General features: G+C 40.9%; 1 long non-coding RNA gene across 1 annotated transcript in view; it reads right to left on the bottom strand.

The window, feature by feature from the left end:
• The window catches only part of LOC109895149 (uncharacterized), a 49,611-nt gene that overhangs the window by 10,876 nt on the left and 16,043 nt on the right, over positions 1-22,692 (bottom strand). Inside the window, exon 3 of the long non-coding RNA XR_002255949.2 lies at positions 1,567-1,681. This is a non-coding gene — a long non-coding RNA (uncharacterized LOC109895149). The remainder of the gene's footprint in view (positions 1-1,566; positions 1,682-22,692) is intronic.

Here is a 22,692-nt window from a genome sequence, read left to right as displayed (position 1 = left end):
AGACACCAACTGCTGTAGATGTCCTGGAGGGCATGCAGATGTCCTGGAGGGTGGGTGGTGCAGTTGATGTACAAGGTGGTGATACAGTCTGACAAAATGCTCTCAATGGTGCATCTACAGAAGTTTGTGAGGATCTTAGGGGCCAAGACAAATTTCTTCAGCCTTCTTTAGTCCACGATCAGCTCCTTCTTTTTGTTGACTTTAGGGAGAGTTTATTTTTCCTGCACCGCTCCACCAGGGCTCCGTGTAGTCTGTCTTGTCATTGTTAGTAATCAGGCCTACCACTGTTGTGTCATCAGCAAACTTAATGATTGAGTTGGAGACATTATGGTCACACAATCATAGGTGAACAGGGAATACAGGAAGGGGCTGAGCATGCACCCCTGTGGGGCCCCCTTGTTGACGATCAGTGCCGCAGAGGTATTTTGCCCACCTTCAACACCTGGGGCCGGCCCTCAGGAGGTCTAGGACACAGTTGCACAGGGATGGGTTCAGACCCAGGTCCCTGAGCTTAGTGATAAGCTTGGAGAGTGACTATGGTTTTGAAGGCTGAGCTGTAGTTGATGAACAGCATTCCTACATACAGTATGTATTCTTCTTGTTCAGGTGGGATAGGGCAGTGTGCAATGTAATGTCGATTGCGTCATCTGTGGATCTTTGGCGGTATGCAAATTGTATTGCACAGAGGGTGTCGGGTAAGGTGGAGGTGATATGATCCTTAACTAGTTTCTCAAAGCACTTCATGATGACGGAAGTGAATGCTACGGGGCAATACTCATTTTGTTCAGTTACCTTCGCTTTCTTGGGTACAGGAAAAATGGTGGACATCTTGAAGCAAGTGGGGACAACAGACTGGGATAGGGAGAGATTGAAAATCTCCCTAAACACTCCAGCCAGCTGGTCTGCACAAGTTCTGAGGACTCGGCTTGAAATGTCGTCTGGGCCGGCAGCCTTTGCGAGAAATAACACTTGAATATCTTACTCACGTCGGCCACAGAGATCAAGAGCACCCAGTTTAGCTTCTCCAGAAGCGTGGCTTCGGTGTCCTCGATGTGGCTGGCTTTCCCCTTTATAATCCGTGATTGTCGGGAGTTCCTGCCACATGTGTCTTATGTCTGAGCCATTGAATTGAGACTCCAATTTGTCCTTGTACTGTCGTTTTGCAGTTTCTCTGTTGGTCTGCTACCTCCAGGCAGGCTATACAGGCCTTTGCAAAGAAATGCTCGTGCTGAACCACTGAAGGCCAGACTGGGTCAATACAGGGTCAATACAATCGCATACTTTACAGTCTTTTATTCTTAGAAGTGAAGTACATTGTCAGTATAGGAAGTTATACTATGAGCAGAGTGTACTTACTCATCCTATGATACAAATGTCTTCCATTCCTGCTTTAAGATTTGTTGTCTTTTTACATTGATCACTACAAAAGATGCTCACTTCAGTTCAACTAAAATGTAATTGATCATGTAGATACTGGACAGTATACTGCACGTAACATAACACAGCACCAAACACTGCATGGGCGGTGAGAACAAATGAAAACTAAAGTGTGTGTGTGTGTCTTACCTCAGCGTCCTTGTTCTGTACATCATAGGTTCTCTGGATAGTATGCAATGACGTCACACTGAGCTCCATCCGTCAGCAGAAGCTCCAATAACAACACCAGCTTCTCCGACGTCACCTAGGCAATGTAAATAGAAGGGAAGAGTTATTTGTGGGTCTCAAAATGATCAACAACATCAGTATGATTTACTTGACCACATGCACTCGCACTCACTCACACACACACACACACACACACACACACACACACACACACACACACACACACACACACACACACACACACACACACACACACACACACACACACACACACACACACACACACACAGGGAAGCATTAAGCGTACAGCTAACAAACACCTGTAATAATCATCATCCCGACTACAGTATTCACAGGAAAATGTGCCATACAGATCAAGTCAACCTCCACAACATACAGTACTACAATTCCAGTAAAATATCCGTATCGGGAAACATTTCATTTTGTTTGAGGGGTATTTTATAAAAAACATTGATTATGGATTTTGGCAACACCCTTTATCTTCTTCACCAGAGTCAGATGAACTTGGATACCATTTGGATACGTAGTTTTTATCTGCGTCTAGTGTGAAGGAAGTTAGATGTAGTTTCATGACCCAATGCTAACTAGCTTAGCACAAAGACTGAAAGTCTTCGGGTCCAGCTAGAACGCTATTAAAATACTAGAGGTAAACATTGAGGGAATGTTAGGGAAACGTTGAGGGAATGTTAGGGAAACGTTGAGCGAATGTTAGGGAAACGTTGGGGGAATGTTAGGGAAACGTTGAGGGAATGTTAGGGAAACGTTGAGGGAATGTTAGTGAAACGTTGGGGGAATGTTATATTTTGAAGCCGAGCGGTGATTGAGGAAGGCGGAGGACTTATTCCGTAGCTCTTATTAAAACACCACACCTTGGGGAGATGATGAGTCTTCTAAATCTATCAACAGCACACAGCCACAAGTGAAAGAAGGAACATCTTTGATTAAAGTTATTCTCTGCTGATGCCCAAAGCTTTATGACCATGAAATATTATTCAATGGAAAAAGAGAGCAGGTTTCCATACATGACTAAATAAGTTCTAGAACAGAGGAAGAGAGGGAAGATAGGAAAGAGACGATTGAAGGAAGGATATGTTAGATATGTTCAGTTCTAAGTTTGCTCTGTTGTAGTGTTGATTAATGATGTGTTATGATGAGATGTGGTATTCTGTGATAATATACAGAAAGGGCCTCCAGAGTGACACCCCCACGGTGCTGTGAGCTGTGCCCAGCCTTGCCTGCCTCTCCCTGGGATAGACCAAACACATATTTCCCAACTCTTGTTCTCTCAAATAGGCTCCATAGAGACAGGTATGAAAATTGATCTGTGTCTGTGTGTGTATTTGTATACACACACACACACCTAGATATGCAACTTTTCTAATACATTTCTCCTCTCTTGTTCATATTTTTCACTCCTCCAACCATGGTATCCACAACCAGAGGCTGGCAAAACCTCAAGTCAAACAAATACAGTATAGCCTACACCAGGGTTCCCCATCAGGTCGAGAGTTATCAGTAGCTCGTAGCCCACCTATGAGTAGCTCGCCAAACAATTCTGAACATACATGCATTTTTCACTTGTTCCACTGCAAACTGTCATAAACAAATCTCACAAGTATCAGACACCGTAAGTTCCCAGCTATTATCTAATCAACGTAACATTGACGTTATCCCACCCCTGGTTAGCCACTTTTGGCTTCAAACGCCAAACCTAATAAAATATCTGCCCATTAATTTCCAGCAATATTGCCTCTGTCTGTGTGGTGTGTGTGTTTGTCTATCACTCCATGTTTAGCCAGTTGATGTGATAACTACCTTGTGGGTTGACAGAAATACTTTCCTCAAAACCTTCCCAATTAACTGAAAGGTAGGTTTACCTGGCAGAAGTATATCATGAGTAAGTATAGAATTTGTATCTATTATTTGGTATTTGTTCACATTCCCATGAAATGAGCAACAGCCGCAGTACAGAACCATCGCTAAACCAGCACGTTAGAAGGCACATTCCTCACTCACTAGATTCACAATTAAAAGGTCAGATGCACTATTAAAGAGGAATTACACAAAAAACATGTAAATGTGTTAGTTTTCTTTCAGACATAAAAAAATGGTCTTCTGATCTGAACAGAACAGGGATCTCCAAACTTTTCTAGCATGAGAGATAAATACAACATGTCACGAGCTACTCATTTTGGGGAGACCCCTGCCTCAAAACATCCCATTTCGTAGTTTCTCTGTAATTTTTTTGCGAGTGAAAAACAAAACAAATCTAAAACCAGGAAAAATATAAAAAACATAATTTAGCAAAATATCAAATAGAATTTGTGGGGAAAAACTAATATTTTATAGAGCTCTCCTTTGAGTTGCTAATTAATCATAATTTTACCAAGTACATTGACAGAAAACAGTGCACTACTTTCTCTTGTACACTAAGAGCAAGGGGAGAGGAGAAGAGAAGAATGTGCCTATTTGAAAGCTAGACAAAAATGTGCAGCTCAGGACATGTTTTCTTTTTTTAAGTAGCTCTCGTGCTTGAAAAGGTTGGAGATCCCAGGCCTACACACTGACAGTAATATATTGTGGATAGTCAGCACGTAGATCTCTCAATTCAATTTCAATTCAAGGGCTTTATTAGCATGGGAATCTTTTCCATAATTTTGCCAAAGCAAGTGAAATAGATAATAAACAAAAGTGAAATAAACAATAAAAAATGAACAGTAAACATTACACTTACAAAAGTTACAAAATAATAAAGACATTTCAAATGTCATATTATGTCTATATATAGTGTTGTAATGATGTGCAAATAGTTAAAGTATGAAAGGGGAAATAAATAAACATATGGATTGAAGTTACAATGGTGTTTGTTATTCAATGGTTGCCCTTTTCTTGTGGCAACAGGTCGCAAATCTTGCTGCTGTGATTGGACACTGTGGTATTTTACCCAATAAATCTAGGAGTTTATCAAAAAAAAAAACATTATTTGTGGGTCTGTGTAATCTAAGGGAAATGTGTGTCTCTAATATTGCCATACATTTGGCAGGAGGCTAGGAAGTGCAGCTCAGTTTCCAAATAATTGTGTGGGCAGTGTGCACATAGCCTGTCTTCTCTTGAGAGCCAGGTCTGTCTATGGCAACTTTTCTCAACAGCAAGGAAATGCTCAATGAGTCTGTACATAGTCAAAGCTTTACTTAATTTTGGGTGGTCAGGTAGTCTGCCACTGTGTACTCTCTGTTTAGGGCCAAATAGCATTCTAGTTTGCTCTGTTTTTTTGTTAATTCTTTCCAATGTGTCAAGTAATTATCTTTCTGTTTTCTCATGATTTGGTTGGATCTAATTGTGTTGGTGTCCTGTGGGGTCTGTTTGTGTTTATGAACAGAGCCCCAGGACCAACTTGCTTAGGGGACTCTTCTCCAAGTTCATCTCTCTGTAGGTAATGGCTTTGCTATGGAAGGTTTGGGAATCGCTTTCTTATAGGTGATTGTAGAATTTAACTCTTCTTTTCTGGATTTTGATAATTACAGTGTATCGGCCTAATTATTTTCTGCATTAATTATTAATTACGTTTTACGTTGTACACAGAGGATATTTTTGCAGAATTCTGCATGCAGAGTCTCAACTTGGTGTTTGTCCCATTTTGGTTGGTGAGCGGACCCCAGACCTCACAACCATAAAGGGCTTCCATTAATGGGTTCTATAACTGATTCAAGTATTTTTAGCCAGATCCTAATTGTTTAGTCAAATGTTATATTCCTTTCGATGGCATAGAAGGCCCTTCTTGCCGTGTCTCTCAGATTTTCACAGCTTTGTGGAAGTTACCTGTGGCGCTGACGTTTAGGCCGAGGTATCTATAGTTTTGTGTGCTCTAGGGCAACCGTGTCTAGATGGAATTTGTATTTTTGGTCTTGGCAATTGGACCTTTTATGCAACACCATTATTTTATTTTCACTGAGATTTACTGTCAGGGCCCAGGACTGACATAATCTGTGCAGAAGATCTAGGTGATGCTGTAGTAGATACTAGCAGGGTGGGGCTTATGCTGCATCCCTGTCTCACACAATGGCCCTGTGGAAAGAAATATGTGTGTTTTTTGCCCATTTTAACCACACACTTTTGTGTACATGGATTTTATAGTGTCGTACGTTTTTCCCCAAACACCACTTTCCATCAATTTGTATAGCAGACCCTCATGACAAATTTAATCAAAAGCTTTTTTGACGTCAAATAAACATCGAAAGACTTTGTTTTGGTTTGTTTATTTGTTAATTGGGCGGTGTAGGGTGAATACATGGTCTGTTGCACGGTAATTTAGTAAAAAGACAATTTGACATCTCTGTCTGTCTGTTTTTCTGTCTTGCTCTCCTCACCTCACCACTCCTCCATTTTGTGAGAACTGACTGTTAGGTCCCACCATTTTGTGAGAGGTGACTGTTAAGTCCCTCCATATTTAAAGGTCTCTGAGAGGCCCACCCATTATCCTCTTCTCTGCCAGGGAACCTTTGAAAAGCCAGAGGAATCTGGTCATAAAACCCCTAACCCCCCCCCCCTCTCTCTCTCTCTCTCTCTCTCTCTCTCTCTCTCTCTCTCTCTCTCTTCATCTCTCTCTTTCTCTTTCTCTTTCTCTCTCTCTAACTCTTTCTTTTTCTCTCTCTCTCTCTCTCTCTCTCTCTCTCTCTCTCTCTCTCTCTCTCTCTCTCTCTCTCTCTCTCTCTCTCTCTCTCTCTCACTCACTCACTCTCACACTCTCTCTCTCTCTCTCTCTCTCTCTCTCTCTCTCTCTCTCTCTCTCTCTCTCTCTCTCTCTCTCTCTCTCTCTCACTCTCTCACTCTAACATGCACGAGCACACAAAGTCAAGCATACGCACGAACACACACACAATATGTGTGAGTGGTTCACGTGAGCTTATGTGTAGGGTCAAGACAGGGGATATGTTTCCCACTCTAGTGGGGAAATGCTTTCAACACAAGACTATTGAGGCTATTGTTAGTCTCAGACCTGACTGAGGGATGAGATCAAACACTGCGTGTGTATTCTGTGTGTACGTTAGAGTGTTGCAGAGCCACTTAGCACCATGATCTGTTGGTCTTTGTGGTCTGCTTCAACTCCTCCACATGAAAGAGACATTTCATCCATCCTTCCATTCCACATATCCTACATCTCTCAACACTCCACAACTCCTTCTCCAAAATGGACACAAATAAGCACTTCTCAGAGTGGTTTGGAGAGTAATGGTCATTTAAGATGAGATGGAAACTTGGGGGTATGGAGAGAGGCTTGGTGTGAACCATAACCATAACCCCCCCCCATATCTTAATTTTCCTGTTTTCCCTGTCCCCCTCTAAAGTGGTTAGTCCCATCGTGTAGCCCTCTAGCCTTGTCTAAAAGTGGGTTTCAGCCTCATCAGCTCAAAACAGCTGGACTAGGGGAACCATCATCATTCATTCTGTAGTGTGATTTGGTGTTTGGGATATTAGTGAAACATGATTTAATATCCACTGATATCAAACATACAGATTGGTGTCTCCACACACAGGGGCACAGTGAAATCCCAGAATAAGAAGGCACCATGACAGATGAGACTGCCCTAATACACTAATAACTAGGGTAATAAGTAATAAGTAGTAATAAAACAATAATAAAACAGTAGCTGAGTGTATTCAACTATATCTTTAAATAATACCATATTTGAGAACTAACTAACATTTTCTCTTAGCTCAATGTAAAAATGTGCCAAGAAATCTTGACCTTTCTAGTTAACAGACTATGTTAGGGTTTTATACCTCCTCTTCAAATGAACTGTGGGGAGGGCAAAATATTGAAACCATGAAACTGTATACAAATATCAATTCATTTTAAATGTGGATTATTTCTACTTGCCATTATAATTCACCTGATAATAAGACAATACATGATTTTTAAACGTTTTTGCTATCATATTAGGATCCCTGGGCAAGAAAAGTTTGAAAACGACTGCCTCAGAGGATCTTAGGGAAATATGCTGGTGAAATAAGAAAAATCCAGCAACCCTGATACAATTGTGAGTTATACTTCTACATTACCATGATCTATTGAATGCTCCTCCCACAGACACACACACACACACACACACACACACACACACACACACACACACACACACACACACACACACACACACACACACACACACACACACACACACACACACACACACACACACACACACACACACACACACACAAGTCATCAAGGGACAGCTAACAGCACAATACCAAAGGAAGCTTATGACATGTTTAGCAAACACAGGAAATTAATGTAGCTTCCCTAACATATACAGTGCATCCTATGTCTCAGTCTCTCCTTGTGTGTGTGTGTGTGTGTGTGTGTGTGTGGTGTGTGTGTGTGTGTGTGTGTGTGTGTGTGTGTGTGTGTGTGTGTGTGTGTGTGTGTGTGTGTGTGTGCGTGTGTGGTGTGTGTGTGTGTGTGTGTGTGTGTGTGTGTGTGTGTGTGTGTGTGTGTGTGTGTGTGTGTGTGCAGCCAGGCCACCCATGATACAAGTCAGTATTCGATGTTCATCCATGTCTGAGAACATTAGGAGATGACATGGAAACCGGCCACTAGGGGCAACAGTGAGAGCTGTTACCTTCAATTCGGCTTCGGTTTTGCTAGGGAGTTGTGGACGGGGGATGGGCGTAAGCGTCTTCCTCTGATTCCAAAGTTTGCAAGCTCCTATCCAGCAATAGAAAGTTGTTTCTGATACTTTATATAATGCCTAAACTTAACCCTAACCTTAACAATTTGGAGTTGACGCCAAATTTGACGTTTGGAACAACTTTGACATTTGAGAAACATGGATGAATGTCTAATTCTGACTTTTTATCGCTGGATTCAAACTTCATCTTAGACCTTATACCAGGGTTTCCCAAACTCGTTCCTCGGGACCCCCGAGGGGTGCATGTTTTTTTTTTAAACTAATCATCAACGTTTGATCATTTGAATCAGCTGTGTAGTGTTACGGCAAAAACCAAAGTGCTCTCCTTGGGGTCCAAGGACTGAGATTAGGAAACAATGTCTTAAACTATTTGAAATTTGATGTTCGGAACAACTTTGACATTTGAGAAACATGGATGAACTTTTAAAATAAAAATCTCAAAATGCTACTTTTTATCACCAGATTTGAACATGCAACCATTTGAATCAGAGACAGATGCTTACATACATCCACCATCCCCATACCCAAAGCCCTCGCAAAACCGAACTGAAGACTACTTGAAGGTGGTAGTGCTCACTGTTGCCCATAGTGGTCAATTTCCACGTAATCTCCGACACTCTCAGACATGGATGGACGTCGAAAACTGCCTTGTATCACGGGTGACCTGCCTGTTATTTCAATATAGAAATGACAGAAGATAAACAGAGAAACAGAGACAGAGAGCGAGAAATACAGACAGACAGTGAGAGCTTCTTTATCTTTGACCTGTTCTCCCTCTCTCTCTCCACCCCTCTCTCAATCTTTCTTCCCCCCCCAAAAAAACGCTAATTGAGAGAGATTTACAGAAAATCCTACCTTCTACTAATCACTGCTATCATGGTATCCATCTGAAGTGTAATGTTGACTGATGTGGTTGTTATCAATGCTTTCGCTACAAACACCTCCCAAAATATCCGTATAGGTATACAGTGAGGGAAAAAAGTATTTGATCCCCTGCTGATTTTGTACGTTTGCCCACTGACAAAGAAATGATCAGACTATAATTTTAATGGTAGGTTTATTTGAATAGTGAGAGACAGAATAACAACAAAAAAATCCAGAAAAGCACATGTCAAAACTGTTATAAATTGATATGCAATTTAGTGGAATCACTGTGACATTATAACATCTAACAGTGATTTCTCAAAGTCCATTCAACTGTGTGTGTGTGTGTGTGTGTGTGTGTGTGTGTGTGTGTGTGTGTGTGTGTGTGTGTGTGTGTGTGTGTGTGTGTGTGTGTGTGTGTGTGTGTGTGTGTGTGTGTGTGTGTGTGTGTTTGTGTGTGTGTGTGTGTGACTGACCATTCAATCGCTCCATTGCCTTTAATTTCTGTCTGACCACAGACTGGTAAAAGCTCTCTGGCACTACCAGCTAAACGCCTCAGCCCCTGCTACAGGTACTAGGGTTACGTTCTCTCTCTCGCGCGCTCGCTCTCTTTCCATTTCCCTCTTCAATGTATGTCATTCTCCTCCCTCCATACCTCCCCACCCTCTTATTTATCTGGCCCTTCTCAGCAAGATGTCCTTTTGTTTGTGTGTGTGTAAAATGTTCATCTTGATTACAGGGTATGCTAAGCCTGATTTCGAGACACACACACGGTCTCATCCACAGACAATGCTTCTTGATTTATATTGAATGGAGGGACAGACAATGAGTGACTATCAGATAGATGACTGCTCTCAGTAAATGGGACATTCACAACATGAACTATAAACGGTCAATCCATTCCATATATATCACACCATACCATCACATGACTTAAAGTGTCAGCATGCTTCACTTTGTATGGCGCCTAGCCGAACTCAAGCGAATGTGCTCGCATTCTCCCTTATAAGATCTTCGCTTGAAAAATGAGAAAAAATCAGTAATAGTACTGTTTGTCCATATTGAGATGCCGTAGCCAGTATACACTTCCCTAAAATAGTCTGAATTAATCTAAGATAACTCAATAAAACTGTCTTTAATTTGGATGTTTTTGCAAAGCTCTTAGTAGCGTGATTTTACATCATATAAAGATCTTTGGTGCAGAAAAAATGTGCAAGAAAACGAGTTGTCTCTTGTTGAATGACAACAAACACTTAACTGAAGAATCCCTATAAAACCCTTGCCGAAGACCAAAACGTCACAAAATGTAATCGTAATATATGCACAAAGTGTTCCGAACTGTTTCGAATGGGAAGCATGCAGACGCCTTTACTAACACGTTGTTAAACGTGTGATTGTGTGAATTATTATCTTTTTTTTAATACATTTTTCATAGAAGTATTGAAAAAAGTGACTAGTCGATTCTATACATGGAGCCACAACCTTTCTATTCTGGTCAACTCCTAGGTCATAGTGGAACTATTGAACACGTCTAACACCTCAAGCTACATGACCTGTGAAAGTCTGATTCATTCTGGTTCAAATTCATTCAGTTCTAAATGTTCAGGACTGGCCCTGCCCATGTTGGCTCATCACTTAGAGGACATATCTATCAATAGTAAAACAATGGAGGACAAACACAAATCTTCCACTATAACAAAAAACATGCACCGGATAGGTGCAGTGAAATGTATTGTTTTACAGGGTCAGCCATAGAAGTATGGCACCCCTGGAGCAAATTGGCAGTAAGTGCCTTGCTCAAGGACACGTCAGCAGATTTGAACCTTGTCGACTTGGGTATTCAAAACAGGATATTTTCGGTTACTGGCCCAACGCTCTAACCGCTAATACTTGAGGACTGACTGTTTCATTTTACATGCGTATCAACAGTATGTATTATTGCAAAATAATACAATAGCATAGAACAGTAGTGACAGTATATTAGGTTAGCTAAAGAGAGCAAATAGTGTGAATAGATCAATACTTATAGCAGAACCAAAGAATACTGGTTACTGTAGTCTACTGTACTGGCACTGCACTCCAGTGGTTCTGCAATTCTAACTAGTGTGATGCCATATGGAAGACACCTGTCTCTCCATGACCCTGTACAGCTATAGCACATAACCTTTCATCATCACTGTTCTGGTACTGCTTTACTGGCCCTCTCTACACACATTGGACACTGTGATGACGATTTGTTTATGCATACAGGGTCATGGAGAGAGACAGACAATTGCCACTCTTGATCTCATAGGAACTACATCATGTAGGATATTTCATATTTCCATATTTTCATTGTATTTTTATTATGTACTTGAGTTTGTGTCCTCAAAAGTTAGTATTCTGGAGGCGAAAGAAACGCACACCTGTTTAGGCGAGGTGCTGGCTAGCGGAGTAGAACACCTGTTTAGGTGAGGTGCTGGCTAGTGGAGTAGAACACCTGTTTAGGTGAGGTTCTGGCTAGCGGAGTAGAACACCTGTTTAGGTGAGGTGCTGGCTAGCGGAGTAGAACACCTGTTTAGGTGAGGTGCTGGCTAGCGGAGTAGAACACCTGTTTAGGTGAGGTGCTGGCTAGCGGAGTAGAACACCTGTTTAGGCGAGGTGCTGGCTAGCGGAGTAGAACACCTGTTTAGGTGAGGTGCTGGCTAGCGGAGTAGAACACCTGTTTAGGTGAGGTGCTGGCTAGCGGAGTAGAACACTTGAAAAAGAAAAGGCTAGTTAAATGTGAATTAAAAGTATGAATCTCCGAACATCATTAGGTGCAAAAATTCAACATACCCAGTTGTGGCCCACTTTTTGGAAGCGAACCACTCAATTTGGTCCCTACGTTATATCGGCATCGAACACCTCACCCTCCCTAGGAGAGGGGGTGACCTCGACAATTTATTGTTAAAACGAGAGAATGCCTGGATCTTTCATTTAAAGACCCTTTGCTCCCTACAGTCTCAACATAGACATTGATCTGAAGCCATTCTTGTGATTATTGTGATTTTTCTATTCATTGTAAATGTTCGTATGCTTATGTAGCCAAAATGTATCTATGATCATATGTTATCCATTCATGTTTTTTATATGTTCTATTCTGTAAATTAACCAATGACATCAAGCCACACACAGCCATGATTACAGACAACTGAGTGTGACACTATATAAACTAGTGACCCGCAGTGTTTGTCATTATACCCTGATGAAGACAGCTTGTCTGTCGAAACGTTGGTTATTCAAATATTGCATCCTACAGTGTGCGGCTCTACTTTTCTTCCTCAAAAGTGAGTATACCTCAGCAATTTCTTACAATTTTTAACAGAAAGGTGAGATTTTCATCTTTCATGGAGTATGCATCATTACTAGTTATTGTTTATGGCCCCCGCATGATAAATCTTTACTTTGGTTATGTCTATTGAGGCAGAAATATACATTTACAAATCAAATCAAATTGTATTTGTCACATGCGCCAAATAGAACAGGTGTAAATGCTTACTTACAAAACCCTTAACCAACAATGCAATTTTAAGAAAATTTAAATATTTACAAAATAAACTGAAGTAAAAAATAAAATAAAAAGTAGCAATAAAATAATAATAATGAGACTATATACATGGGGTACCAGTATAGAGTCAATGTGCGGGGGTACAGGTTAGTCCAGGTCATTGAGGTAATATGTACATGTAGGTAGGGGTAAAGTGACTATGCATAGATAATAGATAATAAAAAAGCGAGTAGCAGAATAGTAAAAAAAAGAGCGGGGGTCAATGCAAAAGAGTCCGGGTAGTCATTTGATTAGCTGTTCTACAGTCTCATGGCTTGGGGGTAGAAGCTGTTAAGAATCCTTTTGGTCCTAGACTTGGCGCTCTGGTACCGCTTGCCGTGCGGTAGCAGAGAAAACAGTCTATGACTAGGGTGGCTGGAGTCTTTGACAATTTTTAGGGCCTTCCTCTGACACCGCCTGGTATAGAGGTCCCTGGATGGCAGGAAGCTTGGCCCCAGTGATGTACTGGGCTGTACGCAGTACTCTCTGTAGTGCCTTGCGGTCGGAGGCCGAGCAGTTGCCATACCAGGCACATAATGCTCTCGATTGGTGCAGCTGTAGAACTTTTTGAGGATCTGAGGACCCATGACAAATTTTCAGTCTCCTGAGGGGCAATAGGCGTTGTTGTGCCCTCATCACGACTGCCTTGGTGTGTTTGGACCATGATAGTTTGTTGGTGATGTGGACACCAAGGAACTCGAAACTTTCATCCTGCTCCACTACAGCCCCATCGATGAGAATAGGGGCGTGCTCGGCCCTCCGTTTCCTGTAGTCCACGATCATCTCCTTTGTCTTGATCACGTTGAGGGAAAGGTTGTTGTCATGGCACCAGACTTCCATGTCTCTGACCTCCTCCCTATAAGCTGTCTCATCGTTGTTGGTGATCAGGCCTACCACCTTTGGGTTGTCGGCAAACTAAATGATGGCGTTGGAGTCGTTCTTGGCCACACAGTCATGAGTGAACAGAGAGTACAGGAGGGGTTAACCTCGCACCCCTGAGGGGCCCCCGTGTTGAGGATCAGTGTGGCAGATGTATTTCTGCCTACCCTTACCACCTGGGGAAGGCCTGTCAGGAAGTCCAGGATCCAATTGCAGAGGGAGGTGTTTAGTCCCAGGGTCCTTAGCTTAGTGATGAGCTTTGAGGGCACTATGGTGTTGAACGCTGAGCTGTAGTCAATGAATAATATACTCACGTAGGTGTTCCTTTTGTCCAGGTGGGAAAGGGCAGTGTGGAGTGCAATAGAGATTGTGTCAACTCTGGATCTGTTGGGGCGGTATGCAAATTGGAGTGGGTCTAGGGTTTCTGGGATCATGGTGTTGATGTGAGCCATGACCAGCCTTTCAAAGCACTTCATGGCCACAGACATGAGTGCTACGGAACAGTAGTCATTTGGCAGGTTACCTTGGTCTTCTTGGCCACAGGGACAAGGTGGTCTGCTATGGTGGTCTGCTTGAAACATGTTGGTTTTACAGACTCAACCAGGGACAGGTTGGAAATGTCAGTGAAGACACTTGCCAGTTGGACAGCGAATGCTCGGAGAACAAGGCCTGGTAATCCTCTGTATTTACATTAAATTTAACAGGTTAACGTTTGTTTGAGCCCTACTACTTACTTTAGTGAGTCTTTATTATTTGAATTCATGATGATTCAGCATGACTATAAAGCTGTTGTCTCCACTATGGTCCTATATTTATAATCTGTAGCTAAAACAACTGTGAATCTTTACGCTAAGCTAGAAAAAAGTGAAATGCCGAGAACTGCTCCTCCAATAAGGTAGAATTTTATTACTCAACTTTCTCTTTACTCCCAAATGCATGGGGTCTCTTTTTCCTGGTTCACTGTGCTGTCTATTGTTGTGCTGTCTACTACTTTGACAGAGTGAAGCCAGCCAGCCCCCCCCCCCTGAGAAGCAACCAGCCAGTGTTTTATGTCTCAGTGAGTTTTCTAGCTATTATTTATACCTTCTCTGTTTTATTCTAAGCTTCAGATAATGGGAAGTTGTTCAATCATGATGATTCAGTATGTGTTCTGTAGAAGTCTTCTAACAGTGTGTGTGTGTTCTGTAGAAGTCTTCTAACAGTGTGTGTGTATTCTGTAGAAGTCTTCTAACAGTGTGTGTGTGTTCTGTAGAAGTCTTCTAACAGTGTTTGTTCTGTGGAAGTCTTCTAACAGTGTTTGTTCTGTGGAAGTCTTCTAATAGTGTGTGTGTTCTGTAGAAGTCTTCTAACAGTGTGTGTGTGTTCTGTAGAAGTCTTCTAACAGTGTGTGTGTGTTCTGTAGAAGTCTTCTAACAGTGTGTGTGTTCTGTAGAAGTCTTCTAACAGTGTGTGTGTTCTGTAGAAGTCTTCTAACAGTGTGTGTGTGTTCTGTAGAAGTCTTCTAACAGTGTGTGTGTGTTCTGTAGAAGTCTTCTAACAGTGTGTGTGTGTTCTGTGGAAGTATTCTAACAGTGTGTGTGTGTTCTGTAGAACTCTTCTAACAGTGTGTGTGTGTTCTGTAGAAGTCTTCTAACAGTGTGTGTGTTCTGTAGTCTTCTAACAGTGTTTGTTCTGTGGAAGTCTTCTAACAGTGTGTGTGTGTTCTGTAGAACTCTTCTAACAGTGTGTGTGTGTTCTGTAGCACTCTGAAAATAGTACTGTATTAGTGTACAATGGCTATGATGCATCTAGGTGGTGGTATTAGTGGCTAGTGTGTGTATCGGCGGGGCGGGGGTGGTGGCGTATCTGCGGTCCGGTTGTGGTGGGTTGGTATGGGTCTAAGTTTCTTTCTTCTGTCTCCCGAGTGGCGCAGCAGTCTAAGGCCCTGCATTTCAGTGCTAGAGGCATCACTACAGACCCTGGTTCAATTCCAGGCTGTATCACAACTGGCCATGATTGGAAGTCCCATAGGGCGGCGCACAATTGGCCCAGTGTTGTCTGGATCTGGGTTAGGGTTTTGCCGGGGTAGGCCGTCATTGTAAATAAGAATTTGTTCTTAACTGACTTGCCTAGTTAAATAAAGGTCACATATCAAAGCTATGTTTGTTAAAACAGAACAAAACATCTTATGCCTAACAGAGCTAAACACAAAGGCACTTCTTAATGAAACAAACACAGTGAATTAGGCTATAGGCCTTTTATCCATCACTTTAAATGCCCGTGGAGAATGAGGTTGTTTTGAGCATGGAGCGTCTCTCACACACACACCAACGCCCGCTCGGAGGGGGCACTAGAAGCCTTGGCGGGCAAGGTTGCTGAGCATCGGGAAGTGAAATCTCTGTGCCTGCCACAAAAACAAAACAGTGCCAAGTCTGGTTGTTAGACTGGGATCGAGTTTGACTGACATATAGTCTTTTACTTTGTTTTATAGTTGTCTTGACTCGGGCGTAATGTTATCTGCTCCAGTCGGAGAACTGACCATTGGTCTATTTGACTGTGAGGGTCCTGGCTCTTCATCAGTGGGCTCCACCCTCAAGGCCCAATGTCATAATGAGCTCTTTGGTTGCCTAATTAACTTCCTCATGTGCAGTTTCCTCCAGCATCTTAAGAAGACGCAACTTGGGGGCCAAAAATTTTGCTATCATTAAAAGCATATGGACAAGCCGTAATCACTACTACGGGTGTTTGTAGCCTGCGTGCCACGATATGATAGGCTATATGTTGTTTGAGATGAATTGTTTTGTACTGTTTTAACAACGTTTCACAATATCATGGAATGAACCAACATAGCTAAATGAAACAGGAGCAGTTGTGTTTGTAGCCGGTGTACGGCGAAAATCACCCCTTTCATTCATTTCTGTAGATTATAGGTTGCTTGCATGATATTAGATTTTTTTGCTCCATCTATTCAATTTTCATATCAATTAGTCCCATCTAGTTGAATAAAGGGGAACTACCTGGTTAAATAAAAATAATGGTACATTTGTCTTTATTTGCATGCAGCAAATGTATAGGCAAAGGTTTGCTTCATTATAAAAACAACATACTGAATATCTAGGTATTTGCCTTTGTTGCTTTTGTAGGGCTGTGCAAAAATTCACTTGGACTCCAAAAAATCTCATTTTAACGAAAACAAGTTGAAATTCCTTTATTATTTATTTATAGTTAAAAACATTATTATTAATCAGCTCGCCTCACACTCCCCATTGCAGCCCCATGCAGCCTGCATTCGGCACAGCACAAACACACGCATGGCCCAAATTGGGAGAGGAGAGGAATGAATAAACAATGAAGTTGATCAAGCAAGATTTATGTGTGAATAAAGGTGATTTTATATGTGGAATATAATTACAAATGAATAGAAAGACGTCTGTTTATAAAATCAGCGGGAGAAAAACAATTGTGTAATCCCGAAGTTGTCTGTCTGACTGCCCGCACCATTAAAAACATCCTTTAGGATGATCAACCCTGATCAGGTACATTATAAACAAAACAGAGGCAATTCTAGCAGAAATATGTTTTCATTCACTCTTTCACACGTCTGTGAGGTTATTGGGATGCCGTCTGGTAGATGGGTGCACGTCATGTTTGAGGGTGGATGGGTACACGTCATGTTTGAGGGTGGATGGGTACACGTCATGTTTGAGGGTGGATGGGTACACGTCATGTTTGAGGGTAGATGGGTACACGTTACCAGAGTCTATCTGGTAGAGTGATGTGTGTGCCTGTTAATCTGAGTAAGTGAAACACACTTGTTTACTTCGAAATGAGGAATGCAGCTCATTAGTGAAGCGATCCATACCGAAGTTTCTCATAGTATAACATCATAATGCAACCACAGCCAATTTAACAGAGGAAAATAACACATGATATTCAAAACAGCCTGGCGTTCAGTACAGACTGTGGCATGTCTGGCAAACTGGGTCATGGTCTGGAATGTGTGTGTGTACCCGTGTGAGTGAGTGAGTGAGTGAGTGAGTGAGTGAGTGAGTGAGTGAGTGAGTGAGTGAGTGAGTGAGTGAGTGAGTGAGGGAGTGAGTGAGGGAGTGAGTGAGTGAGTGAGTGAGGGAGGGAGTTCCACAGGGATGCTGGCACATATTGACTCCAATGCTTCCCACAGTTGTATCAAGTTGGCTGGATGTCATTTGGGTGGTGGGCCATTCTTATACACACAGGAAACTGTTGAGTGTGGAAAACCCAGTGGCCTTGGAGTTCTTGACACAAACCGGTGCGTCTACAACTATTCCCCTTTCAAATTGTTTTGTCTTGCTCAATCACCCTCTGAATGGCACACATGCACAATCCATGTCTCAAATGTCTCAAGGCTTAAAATTCCTTCTTTAACCTGTCTCCTCCCCTTCATCTACTCTGATTGACATCAATAAGGGATCATAGCTTCACCTGGATTCATCTGGTAATTCTATGTTATGGAAAGAGCAGGTGTTCTTAATGTTTAAACCTACCATTCAAAAGGAGAGAAAATGAAATCACCACCCCCCCAACCCCCTCCCACCACCTAATGGTCCGTCTAAACTAGTCCAACCAACAAAGACATCATCAATGAGTTATACCGCCAGCACAAACACAAAGATACATCTCAGAGAAGTATAGTTTCTGGATTCATGTGCGGGCGCTTCCATAATCCCTGGCGTCTATGGGCCCGGTAACATAAAGCTCTCGTGTGTGTGTTTGTGTGTGTGTGTGTGTGTGTGTGTGTGTGTGTGTGTGTGTGTGTGTGTGTGTGTGTGTGTGTGTGTGTGTGTGTGTGTGTGTGTGTGTGTTGAGGAGGCTAATTGCGTCGGGCGGTCTGAAGGTCCCGTCGGCTCCTCGATCATTACCAGCACAGACAGATGTTTTAGCACTTAGTCCACCCCATTCACACACACACACACACACACCCACACCCACACCCACACACACACACACACACACACACACACACACACACACACACACACACACACACACACACACACACACACACACACACACACACACACACACACACACACACACACAGTACTGTGCCCATGAAAGCCTATGAATGAAGTGATGCCTGAATCACCACTTTAGGTTTTATGTGAAAGTTTTGACTCAATTTCCCACAGAACACTGGGTCCTTTTATTTCTACGGGGTGGATCAGCTTAATATTGCGGAAAGAATGTTGCTTCCAATGTAATTGTCTGCATCATTTACAATCACCCATATTTTTGGGGTAAATATATATATATCCATACACACATGCATACATACACACATATATACATACACATACCTATATAGACATACATACTTAAAATTTCCCCGCAAACCCTTCCGTCGATCCCCCAATTGGAGTAAACTAATAAACAGTTTGGCTTTTACCTTCAATTTATACATCTTATACACACTCTACAGACACAGTCTACTTTACAATAGTTCTCTCTTGTTTGTTTTTAGTCCTTCCTCTATTTCTGATGTCCATCCAGTTTGATTTCTATTTGTAACTGTGCTATTTCACAAATGTTCTGAACCTATATACATTTTACAGACCCCGTATGTTCTACATGTTTTATCTTGTTATTAGTCCCACCCTTCAGCTCCATTCAACCCCTCCCATCTGTCTCTCAACATCATCCATTTCAGATTTATATTTGCCATATATTTTTCAACTGCGCTGTGATGCTTCACAAAATAATTTAACATTCCTATTCTCATAGCTTCTACAGATTGTAAATTAAAAATAAAAAATTTTGCTAAAATAATTATTATATTATTGATTGATTGACTATGGCTTTTCAAATCACCCAGTATTGCTATCTGTAGTGTTAGTTCTAGGCAAATGTTGCAATTCTTCAGCCATTCCTGGAACTGTGACCAAAAACGAGCTACATATGGACAATACCAAAGTAAATTATCTAATGATTCTGCCTCCTCAGAGCGGAATCTGCAGAGCTGGGAAGATTGTATCCCCCATATATATAACATTTTATTAGTTGCAAGAATTTTGTATAGTAATTTCAATTGAAAAATTTGAAGTTTTGAATCCGGCGTTGTTTTGCGTATTAATTCATAAACCATGTGCCATGGAATGGGTACATCAAAATTCTCTTGCCAACTATTTAGCAATTTATATGGCACAGCTGTCCGTTTTTTGGTCCTTAAATGAAATTGGTATATGTTTTTATTTATCACACTTTTCTTTAACCATTTATGTTCTTTAATACAGGGCCGACATACAAGTTCCTTAATTTTGCCCTTCTACTTGCCTCTTCCATTTTTGTGGTAATGCTGTAATTAATTGGTTAATTAATTTTGGTAGAGCAGACATTTCCATATGTCTGTGTTAGCTGCATGTGTGACATAACTCCACCAGTCCTATTTATGATATCATTCACTAAAATTATACCTTTTTTAAACATTTCTTCGATAAATACAGTTTTTTTTATCAATTAGTATATTTGAATTTAACCACAATATTTATTGTACTATTTGTTTCCGTCCTTTCAGGTGGATTAAACTGAAATTGCAACCAACTCTCTAAGGCTTGTTTAAAAAATAAAGATATTTTGGAGATTATTTTCTTTTCAAACAACCGAAAGTGAGCAGGTGTAATCTAAATAAAGGGGAAAAGGCCATTCTTGAATATAGGATAAGACATTCGTACCAATTGACTAGAGAACCAGTTTGGATTTAAGTATAACTTTTGTATGACTGATGCCTTTAGTGAGAGGTCTAATGCTTTAATATTTAATCATTTCTGCCCACCGAATTCATATTCGTTATATAAATAGGCCCTTTTAATATTATCTGGCTTGCCTTTCCAAATAAAATTGAATATTTTTTGTTCATATAATTTAAAAAGCAGGTCACTAGGTGTAGGCAAAACCATAAGCAAATAGGTCAACTGTGATATAACTAAAGAGTTAATCAGGGTGATTTTTCCACAAATAGACAGGTATTTTCCTTTCCATGATAGCAAGATCTTATCTGTTTTTGCTAACTTTCTATAAAAATGTATTGGAGTGAGATCATTTCTTTCTTTTGGGATTTGTAAACCGAGTATGTCCACATCTCCGTCAGACCATTTCATTGGTAAACTACATGGTAATGTAAAAAAAAATTATGATCCAATACGTAATATTACAACATTTATCATATTTTGGATTTAATCCAGAGAGGATAGCAAAAGTAGATCCTCTAAGAGGCCGTGGAGAGATTTTATTTTATTTTAAAAGCTAACATTTCGATGGCAATAATAAATAGATATGCCGATAGTGGACAACCTTGTTTTACTCCTTTAGATAGTTTAAAACTTTATGAGATGTAGCCATTATTTACTATTTTACACCTAGGGTTACCAAACATAACCTTAACCCAAAACAAACTCCAGTCATACTTTATCAAAAGCCTTTTCAAAATCAGCTATGAAAACCAGGCCTTGTGTCCCCGATATTTCATCGTGTTCTATTGTTTCCAGTACTTGTCTCATATTATCTCCAATGTATCGTCCATGTAAAAAACCTGTCTGATAAGGATGAATAATATCTGACAATACTTTTTAAATTCTATGTGCCAAGCATTTTGCTAGGATTTTTGCATCACAACATTGAAGAGTAAGATGACTCTAATTTTTTAAATGGACTGGATCTTTATATATACCACTTGGGTCCTGTTTCAGTAATAATGATATCAGACCTTCTTGTTGCGTGTCTGATAATCTACCATTTATATAGGAGTGGTTAAAACAAGCCAGTAATGGTCCTTTGAGTAAACCAAAAACAGTTTTGTATACTTCCACTGGTATGCCATCCAGCCCTGGAGTTTCCCCATCCTTAAAGGCCCCAATTGCCTCAAGCAGTTCCTCCTCTGTAATTTGGCCTTCACATGAGTCTTTCTGTTCAGATATTAATTTTACATTATTATTAGGGAAAAATCCATACAATTATTTTCAGTTAGTGGAGATGGAGGAGCCTGAAATGAAAACATATTCTTTAAGTACTTTACTTCCTCTTTAAACATATCATTTGGTGAATCATGCGTGACTCCATCATTCATTTGGTGAATCATGCGTGACTCCATCATTCATTTGGTGAATCATGCCTGACTCCATCATTCATTTGGTGAATCATGCCTGACTCCATCATTCATTTGGTGAATCATGCCTGACTCCATCATTCATTTGGTGAATCATGCCTGACTCCATCATTCATTTGGTGAATCATGCGTGACTCCATCATTCATTTGGTGAATCATGCCTGACTCCATCATTCATTTGGTGAATCATGCGTGACTCCATCATTCATTTGGTGAATCATGCCTGACTCCATCATTCATTTGGTGAATCATGCCTGACTCCATCATTCATTTGGTGAATCATGCGTGACTCCATCATTCATTTGGTGAATCATGCCTGACTCCATCATTTGTAACAGGTTTTAATACTTTTTTTTGGTAGCATTTCTATATTGAAGATTGAAAAATAATTTGGTGCATTTTTCTCCATATTCCATCCAATTGGCTTTATTATTATAATATAGTACACTGGATCTTTCTTGAATAAGTTCCTCTATTTGTAAAGGTTGTCTGTGGTGGAAGAAGGTGAGGACCAAAGCGCAGCGTGGTACTTGTTCATGTTATTTAATTCAACTGAACAACATCTAACAAAGAAGCAAAAATGCACAACCGAAACAGCTCCGTCAGGTGCAACACACTAAACAGAAAGTATAATCACCCACGCCTCAAGGGTGAAAACAGGCTACCTAAGTATGGTTCTCAATCAGGGACAACGATTGACAGCTGCCTCTGATTGAGAACCATACCAGGCCAAACACAGAAATACCAAATCATAGAAAAAGGAACATAGACAACCCACCCAACTCACGCCCTGACCATACTAAAACAAAGACAAAACAAAGGAACTAAGGTCAGAATGTGACACCATTTCTTTTTGTTTTTCCTCTAACTTATTCTGTGCCTCAATAGTCCCGTTTTTATTGCTATCTAACTGTATTGTTAGTCCTTCACTTTCCTTTGTTAATATG

Source organism: Oncorhynchus kisutch, linkage group LG8 (assembly GCF_002021735.2).
Source record: "Oncorhynchus kisutch isolate 150728-3 linkage group LG8, Okis_V2, whole genome shotgun sequence".
NCBI lineage: Eukaryota > Metazoa > Chordata > Actinopteri > Salmoniformes > Salmonidae > Oncorhynchus > Oncorhynchus kisutch.
Note: the sequence above shows the minus strand (reverse complement) of the source record. Positions and strands in the feature narration are given on the sequence as shown.